Source organism: Oenanthe melanoleuca, chromosome Z, assembly GCF_029582105.1.
Source record: "Oenanthe melanoleuca isolate GR-GAL-2019-014 chromosome Z, OMel1.0, whole genome shotgun sequence".
In the NCBI taxonomy this organism is placed as follows: Eukaryota; Metazoa; Chordata; class Aves; order Passeriformes; family Muscicapidae; genus Oenanthe; species Oenanthe melanoleuca.
This window is the reverse complement of record NC_079362.1, coordinates 49,953,930-49,966,873: the sequence shown is the minus strand read 5'-3', so window position 1 is coordinate 49,966,873 and position 12,944 is coordinate 49,953,930.

The window sequence follows — 12,944 nt, the reverse complement described above, 5'->3', positions numbered from 1 at the left end:
GAAGTGCATTTTCCTGGATTCCCTGTGTAATACTATCATTTGCAGGAATGAGGAAGGGGTAAGACTGCAAAAACTGATCGTAAAGGCTAATCATAAAGAGCATATGTAAACCTGGTGACACCTAGCCTTTTATGTGTATGAAAAGCACTACAGGGTATGGTATAAGCTGTACCGAGAACTTTCTGCTCCTACCTCTGTGCTTGCTATACACTTAAGTGGGTGCGGTTTGATTACTGAGTTGAGGTTCTTGCATCTGCATTAGAAAATTAAACATGTTATGTGAACTTATGGAATGCACCTTTCATTGGTTACACTGGAAAGTGTTTTGAAAAGCTGTATAAAGTTTGTATGTACCAAGATGGCATCATGAAGGGAATCAAAGCACTGAGTGTGACAGATTTGCCTTTACAGTGTACTAGCTTTAGTATGAACTAAAATACTGTAGTACCACATCCAAGGATAATTCAGAAGCTTGACATGTTAATCAGTATTTTCAGTACAATTAGGAACTTAGAGATACAAAAGGAGAGTTTTTGACCTTTAGAAGAATAAGTAGGTAACTCAGGAGGAGTACAAAGATGCCATTGGCGCACGTAGAGAGAAATGAGAAAGGCAAAAGCTCAATCTGGCCACTGCTGTGAAGTTAATAAGAAGTGGTTTTATAAATAATTCAACAAAAGGAAGGCCATCCTTTATTGGACACGGAGGGGAACATTGTCACCAAGAATGAGGAAAAGGCTGAGGTCCTTAATGTCTTCTTTGCCCCAGTCTTTAACAGTAAGACTCTAATCCTGAGGGCAACCAGCCCCCTGAGCTGGGGTACAAGGAGTGGAACAGATCTTCTGCAGTACAGGATGAAGTACTGAGCCATTTAGACACTCAGGAGTCTATGGGATTGGATGGGGTTCATTCAAGGGTACTGAGGCAGCTGGCGGAAGAGCTCACCAAGAAAATCTCTACTATTAGTCCTTGCTAACTGGGAAGGTCTCAGACCTGGAGGCTGGCCAATGTGATGCTCGTCCACAGAAAGGGCCAGAAGGAGAATCTGGGGAACTACAGGCTGGTCAGTGTGACCTCAGTGCTGGGGAGGGTTGTGTAACAGATTATCTTGATTGTGATCACTCAGTACATAGAAGACAACCATGGGATCAGGCCCATCCAGCAGGTATTTAGGAAAGGCCAATCCTACTTGGTCAACCTGATCACCTTTTATGACCAGCTGACCTGCCTGATGGATGATGGAAGAGCTGTGGATATTGTCTACCTGAACTTCAGCAAAGCCTTCAATATTGTCGCACATGGCATTTTGTTTCAAAGCTGGGAGCCCATGTCTTGAACTAGTACAGTGTTCACAAGTTAAAATCTGGCTGGGTGGCCGGGCCCAGAGAGTGGTAGTGGATGGAGTTACATCCAGCTGGTGTCCAGTCACGAGTGGTGTTCCCAAGGGCTACTAGAACCAGTTCTGTACAGCATCTTCATCAATGACCTGTATGAGGGTGTTAAGTTTGTGGACAACATAAAGTTAGGTAGGAGTGTTGGTCTGCTGGAGAGTGAGAAGATTTTTCAGAGGGATCTGGACAGGCAGTATCATGGGCCAAGGTTTCCAGATTCTGTCCTTGGGTCACAACAACCCCAGGCAGTGCCACAGGCTGGGGCAGAGTGGCTGCGAAGCTGCCACAGGAAAAGGAGCTGGGGGTGCTGCTGACAGCAGCTGAACATGAGCCAGCAGTGCCCAGGTGGCCAAGAAGGCCAATGGCATCCTGGCCTGTTCCAGCAATGGTGTGCCCAGCAGGAGCAGGGCAGGGATTGTCCCTCTGTACTCAGCACTGGGGAGGCCACACCTCAAGTCTGGTTCTGAGGCCCTCAGTCCAAGGAGGACACTGAAGTGCTGGAGCATGTCCAGAGAAGGACAATGGAGCTGGGGAAGGGTCTGGAGCACAAGTTCTGTGAGGAGTGGCTGATGGAGTTGGGGATGTTTAGCCTGGAGAAAATGAGGCTCAAGGGAGACCTGTTCACTCTCTACAACTGCCTGAAAGGAGGCTGCAGCCAGGTAGGGTTTGGCCTCTTCTCCCAGGCAACAAGTTACTGCACAAGAGGAAATGGCCTCAAGCTGTGCCAGGAGAGGTTCAGGCTGGACATCAGGAGGACTTTCTTCACTGAAATGGTTGTTAAACATTGGAATGGGCTGGTGAAGTCACAATTCCTGGAGGGTTTCCAGAAATTACTGGATGTGGTACTAAGTGCTGTGGTTGATTTGACAAGGTGGTGATACGTCAAAGGTTGGACTTGATGATCTTACCATTTTTTTCCAGTCTAATGATTCTGTGCTCATATGATTTAAAGTTGCTTAGAATTTGGCTGCACTGTATTTTTAATAAGTATCATACACAGAAGTGTCAGTTATTAATTTTTTAAATTATATTGAGATATGTTCCTAGAGTGCCTTTACCTGTATAATGAGTAAAAATAACCCAGGATAAGACATTTGTTGTTCTTCAGTATCTGATATTACGAATATAAAATATGTTTAGTAGGCATGGATTATGCCACATTGTATCTGAAATAAAGGAATACAAAATTGTTTGGTTGCCATGCAAAATCTGAGATTGTAGAGCCATGGAGAATCTGTATTTCTTTTCAGAAAATTACAAAAATTTTCAGCCCTAATCTTGAAAGAAATTCCATTGATTAAAGAATTCAGTGTCTTTAGTTGTTTAACTAGAGTTGGGATAGTCATTTAAACAATTGCTGCAAAAGTAATTTTGCTCCAAATTTTTAGTGTCAGGGAATGGTTCCAAATTGATGACTTTTGTAGGTGTGGCAATGTCAGACATTGCTGAGTCTAAGCAGTGCTACTTGTACAGACACCAGAGAAGTGTTTGGCTGTCTGGCTGGCCATAGGTGAGGCTTTAACATTTCTTTTTTATGCTCAAAGACAATAGCAGCAAAGTCTTTGGATGTGTGAATAGAATCATCCTCTTTATCTGTTCTGATTAAATCAATCCACTCTGGACAGCAACAAAGGATAAAGTAATTGTCACCTTCTGCATGCTGGTATCCAGCAGAGTTAGTGCAAGTCCTTGCCTTCAACACAGTATGGCTTGACTCCATAACTGCTGTGAAGACCAAGTGAGCATTGTCCTTTCCAGAAAAACAACTTTCAGGCACCTGAAGTAGTAAATGAATGCAGCACACAGTACTGTTTGTGAGAACTCTCCTGCCTACTCCATGAGTGGGTGATATCGCAGATGAAATTTAAGAATCTAGTAGAGACCTTCTCTAATACAAATATCCACCCGGAAGAACATATGCCTAGTAGATCTTAATTTAAATTCGGCATACAATTATAAACCAAATCATTCACTTATTTACGTGGATTTGGCTTCTTTGCTGAAGTCAAATGGGGATACTTCATCACTGGCTGGGCTAGAGTAGACCAGTCTAGGGTCTTCTAGTAGGCTTGGCATCTGTAAACAACAGCCTTTGTTTGTATATAAGGCTTTGTATGTTGAGTCAGCAAGCCAAACACATACAATGTTATGAAAAACAAGTATGCAGTGGGAGTTGTGGTATACAGTCAAGGGCATTATAGTTTTCTTTTGCACTACAGTTTTTTACCCATTGCAGTGAGCCTGGAGAAAACATTTATTCAAACCTCTTATGTATATTTTCATTTCTTTCCTAATGTGTACAATCAAATCTGTCAAATTCAAAGCCTGCTACATACTAACACTTAAAATCTGTTACTATTTTGGGATTTATTTTTTTTCTTTTTGATTTAATCTAAAATTAAAATAATGTAAAAAGACTTAAAAAGGATACATCCCATTCCACATACACAGAGCCCTATTTAATTGACTGCAGCTCTCTGGGGCTCTCCATCTCATTTTCAGAGTCTGTACTACTTCTTCTGGAAGCTGGTCTTACAATGGAACAAGGCCATCTGTGCACATGGGTGGTGGCTGTAGGGCTGTGAAATGGAGGCAGACAGATCTGTCTCCACAGTGGTGGTCAAACAACATGGGCTGCAAGTGCCCGAAAGGCCTGCCTCAGGAGGCTGATAGGGGACTTGGGCTGTGCAACCAACAACAAGCCTCATGCTTGTTTAAAGCAGCAGGAGGCAGGAAGAGCAGAAGTACTATTTGTGAGAGTTTGATAATCAGGGCAGGTGCAACTGCTTCTAGCAAGCCTGCTCCATAACCTTGGCACCTCACTCAAGGGGTGAAACAAGATCCTGTTCTTTGAAGAACACGGGCATGAAATCCTTCCTTGCTAAGAGCTTCTCAGCAAGCTACCCGGGGCTGTGCAGGACCATCTTATGGGTAACTGCGGGCCAGGGTAGCAGGGTCATCTTGTGAGTGCAGAGCTTCCTCACCAGGCTGCTGGTCATGGGATTGCCAGGCAGGAGCATGGCATGGCAGCACAGCAGGTAGGTCAACACAGGGGAGTCCTGGACATCATGTGCCCTGCAACAGCAACTACGAAAGGCAAAGGCCAAGACTCAAGGCAAAAAGTGAATAGTCAAAAAAAGGGCAACTGCCATTAGACAGAAGCAGAAACAAATCTTGGTTTTCATCCTTCTTCCAGCTAAACCCTCTTTCCTTTTTTTTTCTTTTTTTTCTTTTTTTCTTTTTCCCCTCAGGTGCTGTGATATATAGAATGAGAGACTACAAATCTGCTCCAAGTGCTCTTGTACTTTCTAAAATACAAATTCAGATTCAATACTAATTCTTTTTCTTGTTGAGAAAATATTGACAGTAGCACAGTGTGTCCAGTCTTGGTTCCTGTGACTGTGCTATGCTACCATTGGGTCTAAGTGAGGTTCTAGCTCCAGAACTGTAGCAGCATCAAAGCTGGTTGGCAGCTCCAGAGCACACACAATCCCACCCCTGCCCAGAACAGGTCAGGCACAGCAGGTTGCTTAGGGCTGTGTGTCCAACTAAGTTTGAATATTTCTAGGGATGGAGATTTCACAACTTCTGTGAGCAGCTTGTTCACAAGCACCCTCATTCAGCCTTCAGTCATCCTCACAGTAAAAAAAACTTTCCTCTTATTTTTGAAAGCAATTTTGTGTATTTTGATTTTTGCTGTCACTGGGGACCACTGAGAGGAGCCTGGCTTTGTCTTTACTCTTTTTATCAGTTATTTACATAAGATCTCCCTGAGATTTCTCCATGCACAACTCTCTCAGCCTTTTCTTCAGTGAGAGACACTTCAATCTCTTTATCATTGTGACTCTTTGCTGGACTCCTATATGTTCATGTATCACTTTTGCTGGAGAATTCAGGACTTTGCACAGAACTCCAGGTGTCTCTCATTGATGCTAAGTAAAGGGTAAGAATGAAATCTCCCTAGCTGCTTGCAACAGTCTTCCTGATGCAGACAAAGAGGCTGTTGGCCTCTGCTTGCTGGAACTCTGAAGCCTGGGAGTTTTGAACTTTCTGTGCTGTCAGGCACTGATCCTCAGAGGAAAGCTGCTTTCCGCTTGAGGCCTTGGAGAAGGCTTCCAAAATTGAGTGATGGAGTTAGAATCACTAGTGTGTAGTTTGGGTAGAAGTATGTAATATCACATGATGAAGGGTTTAGAATTTGGGGTTTTAGAGTATTGTAATGGGTATGCGACAAGATGGAAGTTTTGGAGCAGAGGTTTTTTTCTTCCTTCTTGTTCCTTCCTCTTGGTTTTCAGTAGTACTTTTTAAATTGGATAGAAAGTGCTGTGCTGTGGGTCACAGGTGTTTGATCATTGGGTCAAAAGTAAAAATAATGTAGGTGTTAGCTTTTAATTGGACTGTTTGGCTTTTAAAAACCTTGTAGCAAGCAAGATACAGCTCAATTTTTTGCTTTTAGCTTGTTAGCTAGAAATGCTGTAGCACTCACTGTACTATAGGTAAGAATTAATAAAGAACTGAGTTCAAAGATGAAACTTTTTCCCTTGTGCTTTCAATCCCAACTCTGACTGAAGTGGAAAAAAAAGATAAATACTAATATCTGCTGTGAATGCATGTTGCTGGTTCATAGTCTACTCATCCTACAGGCCCTCCAGATGTTTTTTGGTCAGAGCTGCTTTCCAGCTGGTCAGTCCTCGGTCTGTGGTGGCGTGGAGGCTTATTTCCCTCCAAGTATAGGACTTTGCATTTTTCCCTGATATTTCTGTTGACCCATTTCTCCAGCCTGTCCAGATCTGTCTGAATAGCAATGCTCATCTTAGTTTTGAACATCTGCAAATTTTCTAAGGTTGCACTCTTGTCCCACCACTTTTGGCCCTTAATTAAATTGTTAAATAATAGTGGACTCAGTCTCAATCCCTGTAGCATACCAGTAATGACCACCCCACACCAGCTGGTGTGTGTGCAAGCCATCACAATCCTTTGAACCGGGGACTGAGGTGAAGATGGTAAGTCTGTAGTTTTCTGAATCCTCCTTTATGCCCTTCTTGAAGATGGGGATGGCATTTGCTTTTTTCCAGTCCTCAGAAACCTCTTCCAAGTTGCAGTGACCTTTCAAAGATACCTGAGAATGGCCTCACAAGAGCAAGGGCCAATTCCCTCAGCACTCACTGCACACCCTCAGTACAACCTGTTAGGTCCTGTGGATGCATGAATATCCAGTCTATTTAAATGTTCTCTAACCGGCTCCTCTTCCACCAAGGATAAGAATTCCTGGCCCAAACAAATCTTTCTCCATGGTCTTAGTGAACTGGAATAGCTTTATCTCTTAAGACTGAGATGCAGAAGGTATTGACTACTTGGCCTTTTCCATGTCCCTTACTTCTAGATCCCTGACTACTCAGCAATAAGCCCACATTTTCCTTTTTCTTTTCCCTAACAATGAACCTGCAGAAAGCTTTCTTTTTCTCTCCACATCCCTCATCAGAGTAAATTTTCCTCACCCTTCATAAACACCTCTCCTCACATTAGGATTTGCCTTGTAATTCTTAGCCATCAGGATCCAGCCACCTCATCACCCATCCTAAGGCAGAAAGCCAGCCCAGGGCAAAGACCCATGCATCCTGACTGCCTTCCCACATAGAAGATGATGTCCCCTCCTCACCTTCCCAGCCTGTCCTTCCTGCAGACCCTGAACCTGCCCATTGTAATTCTCCCATTTTGTAAACCATCCCACCATTCTCTGTGAGCACCAAATCTTGTTTCAAGCCTTATAGTTATTGTATATTGGTTGTTTTAAGCACAAAGTAACTGTCACTGTCATGATGATTAACATATTTTCATAATCTTTTTGTGAATCACAAAAATCCTATGGCACTTTAGTATTTGGACTGCATTTCACAAGAATCTAAATGCAATATATGTGATAAAAGTGCACCCTTACTTTACATGACTCTTATGAAAAGTCAAGAGTATATTTTCTGAATTTAGACATCCCTTATACAGAATTTAATGTAAGGTTTTAGATGAATGCATTTTGAAATGACCGTGATTAAGTGGATGTATCACAAATTAGAAGTTATTTCAAGTAACTGTAGCATGTTTTATCTTTTATTTTTGGCAAGGTGTAGGGGGAACAGTAAGATCTAGATTGTGCAAGTTGCTTACTGCCAAATTCAGTGTGTATTCAAATACAATTATATCTTCCAAAGGAGTACAAAGACAGTTTTTGAAGACAGGAGAACAGAAACATGAAGAAGTGTGAAGATTTTTCCAGGATCACACACTGAAGCAACAGATCAAAAAACCTGGATCCTCATATTCTGCGTCTTGGTAAGAGTATTTTACTTCTCTGATATATGCACAATTATTACACAAGTTCATAAGGTACAATTTAAACCCAGGAATATCATTACACTGTTATTATCTCTATGTCCATTCAGAGAGTACAATCTGTAAGTTGTAGTTGGTGGCTGCAGAGACACAAGAAGCAATTTTGGCATACAGTCCAAAAAGTATATGTTTCTAGTCTCACTATGGACAGAATGGAAGGAATTTAGTTAAAATGAGTGCAGGTCTTGTCCAGACAATGAAAAGGGATTTGCGGTGGAAGGGCAGGTATTTTCAGCTCAATACCCACAAACATATATGTTGCATAAGTGAGTATACAGTATCTAGCAAAAGCAGAATTTAGGGTTCTGGCTGCCCACGAACATCACAGGAAGATTAGTTGCCACAGGAGGGATTCACTGCCCCTTATGAAAGCCAAAATCATTCAGCTTTCAGGCTTCCCACTTTTCACAGCGTTGTGCTCTTAAAGCAACTGTGCTGGTAAAGCAACAACATAGAAAAAACATGGAATCACAGAATCATCTGGTTTGGAAAAGACCTCTAAAAGATAAAGTCCAACCACTGTCAAGTTCACCATTAAACTTGTCCCCAGGTTCCACATTTACACACCTTCGAAATCCCTCCAGAGTTAGTAACTCGACCACTTCCCTGGGCATCCTGTTCCAATGCCTGCCACTCTTTCTGTGAAGAAACTTTTCCTGATTTCCAAACAAAACCTCCCTTAGCATCCTTGAGGCCATTTCCTTTTGTCCTGTCCCTTGTTACCTGGAGAAGAGGCCAAACCCCAGCTTGCTACAACCTCCTTTCAGACAGTTGTAGAAAGCAATAAGATCTCCCCTGAGCCTCCTTTTCTCCAGCCTAAACAACCCCAGCCCGCTCAGCCACTCCTCACAGAACTTGTGCTCCAGACCCTTCCCCAGCTCTGTTGCCCTGCTCTGGATATGCCCCAGTACCTCAATGTCCTCCTTGGACTGAGGGGCCCAGGACTGATCACAGGATTTGAGATGTGGCCTCCCCAGTGCTGAGTACAGAGGGACAATCCCTGCCCTGCTCCTGCTGGGCACACCATTGCTGGAACAGGCCAGGATGCCATTGACAGCAGCACCCCAAGTCCTTTTCCTGTGGCAGCTTTGCAGCCACTCTGTCCCAGCCTGTGGCACTGCCTGGGGTTGTTGTGACAAAAGAGCAGGATCTGGACTTTGTCTTGTTTCACCTCACACTGCTGTCTTTGGCCTGTCCATCCAGCCTGCCCAGATCCCTCTGCAGAGCCTTCCCACTTTCCAGCAGATCAACATTCCTACCCGACTTGATGTCATCCATGCCAGAGAGTACACTCAATTCCCCATCCAGATCATCAATAACAATATTAAAAAGAACTGGCCCCAGTACTGAGCCCTGGGGAACATCATGGGTGACCAGCCACCAGCTGAATATAACTCCATCCCCCACCACTCTTTGTGCCAGCCATATAGCCATTTGGGTTTCACATAGTACCATGTACTGAGCCAAGCCAGTTTCTTTAATGCTGTTGGAAATGGTGTCCAGGTAGACAACATTCACAGTCTTTCTCTCATCCAGCATGTCACTCTGTCATAGAAGGAGATTGTGTTGGTCAAGGAGCACCTGTCTTTCACAAACCCTTTCACAATACTGACTGGCTCTGATCCCCCTGGTTGCTCTGTAGTTGCCATATGATGACACTCAGGATGATCTGTCCCATGACCTTCCATGGCACCAGGGCTGACAGGCCTGTAGCTCCCTAGGTCCTCTTTCCAGCTCTTCTTATCCATGGAAGTCACATTTGTCAAAATCCAGTCAGCTAGGACCCTCCTGGGTAGCCAGTTTTGCCAATAAATCATAGAAAACCAGCTCCCTTAGTACCTCTGGATGCATGCTATCTGGTCTCATAGACCTGTGTGTCCAAGTGGTGTAGCAAGCCAGTGACTGTTTTCCCTTAGATTGTGTGAGCTTCATTCTGCTCCTCATCCCTGAGTTTTCCAGCTCAGGCAGCCGGGCACCTTCAGAACTCCTTGTCTCGCCATTAGAGACTGAGGCAAAGGTGCCATCAAGTACCTCAGCCTTTTTCTCATCCTTTATCACTATTTTTCTCCCAGCATCCAATCAAGGATGCAAATTCTCCTTAGCCTGCCTTTGTTGGGAATATATCATTTTCTCCCTGTATAATTTCATGATATGTTTGTAGTCCACCTGAGTTCATGCCCCTTCTTGAAAAAGGCTTAGACTCTCCTCTTTTTTTCTTGAGTTCCAGCTAAAGCTTCTTGTTCAGCCATGCTGGTCTTGTTCCCCGGCACCTTGTCTTTTGGCACATGGGGACAGCCTGCTCCTGTGTCTTTAAGATTTCTTTCTTGAAGAATGTCCAGCCTTCCTGGACATCTTTGCCTTTCATGACTGCTTCCCAAGGGTTTCTGTCAATCAGTGTCCTAAACAGCTAAAGTCTGCCCTCCAGGATTCCAAATAGTCACTTTGCTGACCTCCATTTTTTCTTTCTGAGAATTCTGTCAGGATGTTATCTGCCACACACTCCAGAAGCCTCCTGAGCTATTGTATTCCAGCAGACATCTGGTATGTTGAAGTCCCTCTTGTTCTTGAAGAACGAGATCTTATGCTTGTAAGACTTCTTCCAGCTGCTGAATATTTCATCTGCCTCTTCATCTTGGTTGTGTGGTCTGTAACAGAAACCCAACATGATATCTGCTCTGTTGGCCTTCCCCCTGATTCTTACCCATTAACCTTCAGCCTCATAATTACAATTATTTAGATTATCAAGATTATCTAGATAATCAAAACACTCCCTAGCACACAGGCCTATTCCACCTCCTCTCTTTCCTTGCTTATCCCTTCTGTAGAGTTCATAGTCTCCCGTTGCAGCACTCCAGTTGCCTGAATCATCCCACCATGATTCTGTGATGTTGACTGCCATAGTATTCCTGCTGCACAGTGGCTTCCAGCTCCTCCATTTCCTGGCCATGCTGTGTGCATTGGTGTAGAAGCAGTCATTTGAGATATTGATCCTGCCACCTTTTCAGGGAGAGAAGCTTTACTGCTTATGTCTCCATTCTCAGGCACATCTGTGGTTTCTAATGCATCAATAGCCCCCACGTCCTTGCTGCTGCATGGTCTTCACCCTTACCTCTACTGAGATGCTCTCACAAATACACCACCCTTCAAATAATGTCATGCTGTCCCCAGGCTTGTTTCTACCAGGCTGGTTTTATCCCTTTCCCCTACACTTTCTTAATGAGTCCTCTTGGCTCCTGTGCAAGTTCCTTTTCCTCCTTTGTTACCCATCTGTGTATCCCATCTGTTGCCAGCCGGCCCGGTGTTACGTAAACCAACCCATGATCAAAGAACCCACAATTTTGCCAGTGACACCAAGCTCAGAGCCAGGTATTGTTCTGCAATCTTCCTGTTTCTTCTCTCATCATTCCCAGCAAGTGGCAGGAGACAGGAGAACAAACACTACCTGTGCTCCTGATCACTTAACCACTCATCCCAAGGCCCTAAAATCTCTCTTTTTTGCCCTTGGACAGAGACCAACAGAACCATGAGGCTCCGATTCCCCCCTACTTGCTTTTACACATTGTGTATTTGTGAGCAAAATCCCAGGAAGGGGAGAAAAAGCAACGTGAAGGTATTTGTTTCTCCAAATCAGAATGAAGAGGCCTGTAGGAGGAAGGAGAAAATTATGTCCTAAAACAAGGCTGAAAAGTAGACAGGAAGAAATAGTATTAGTAGCAGGTGAGCATTTTGACAGACCATTTTTAGTAGGTGTTAAGTTCAAGGATAGTAAAAGAAGAAAATAAAATACCAAAATTTGTTATGTTACAAGTTTTTTTGCCTACTGCAGCTTGTTATCCTTCACCTCTTTTCAAACATGGTGCCATTTTGCTGTGTTGCCCCTAATAGTAGGATGCAGGCATTTTGATTTTTATGCAGATAGCAAAGACATTTTGGTTATTATAAACGATGGGGTGTTGGGTGTCCATTTTGTATGTAAAGATTTTGGGATAATAAATGAACTACTGAGGCAGCTCTAAGTTTAAAATTAAAGTTTGATTCTGGCATTTCTGGAATTCTAAGCACAACTTCACAAATTTAATATTCTTTCAACCCATTTTTCTCTGTAGGGTATGTTAAAAGAATCAGCAGTACAGATAATTCTGTCACATATATGCATAGCCAATTAGACTCTTCAACTTTTCAAATACTCACAGGTGATTATATGTAATTCTCTGTCTACAAGCCCAAAGAGTCAGGAGGATGCCTTCAGAAAACCATTTGTTTATTTGTTTATGCAATTTCAATAGTTGAAGGAATAGGATTCTAGAACAAAACTATTATAAAATTATATTTTAATTCTATTATTTCTTATAAGGCTTTTTGTTTTGAATACTAGAATGTTTTCTTTTTACAAGTTCTCACACAATAGTTCTTCCTTTATAATTACTTTGAGGTTTTTGTTTTGTTTTGGGGTTGGGATTTATTTTGTTTTGTTTTGGGGTTTGGGGTATTTTGGGGGGTTGTTTTGGGGTTTGGGTTTAGTTTGGGGTTTTGAAATTTTTTTTGTTTTCTTGTTTGGGTTTTTTTTGGTTTGGTTTGGGTTGGGTTTTTGTTTGGTTGGGTTTTTATGGGGGTTTTTTTGTAAATTCCTTGGAGATCTCAAGATTATTGCAGCTCTGTTTTTTATTTCACATTTTGTATTTTTAAAATATAACATATGATGCAAAATCAATGGTATTCTATTGGATTCTTCCCTCAATATATATATTACACTTTTCTTGTCTGGATTCAAATAGACTTAATCAAAACATGAAAAGCAATTTCTGTTGTGCTGGCCCTGTTGACTAAGTCTCTAGGCTCCATGCTTATGAAATCTATATAGTTATTAGTTTACTTAGCATGATAGTTAATTTCAAAGTATGATCTCTTCACAAAAAAAAAAATTCCAGTTTATGCTAACAATTAAAGTATAACCCTATCTGATAAGTGACTACATAATATGGCACCTTTTTATTAGACAAGATCTCTGTATATACAGACAAGACATACGTGATGTGAACCCTGGAGATCTCATAAGCAGTGTGAGAGACAGGAGAAGAGATAAACAAGAGAGGAGGAAAAACTAACCTTCACAGGTGCATGTAGGCACTGTAGGACTTCCTGTCCTACTGAGAGAAAAAGAAAAAA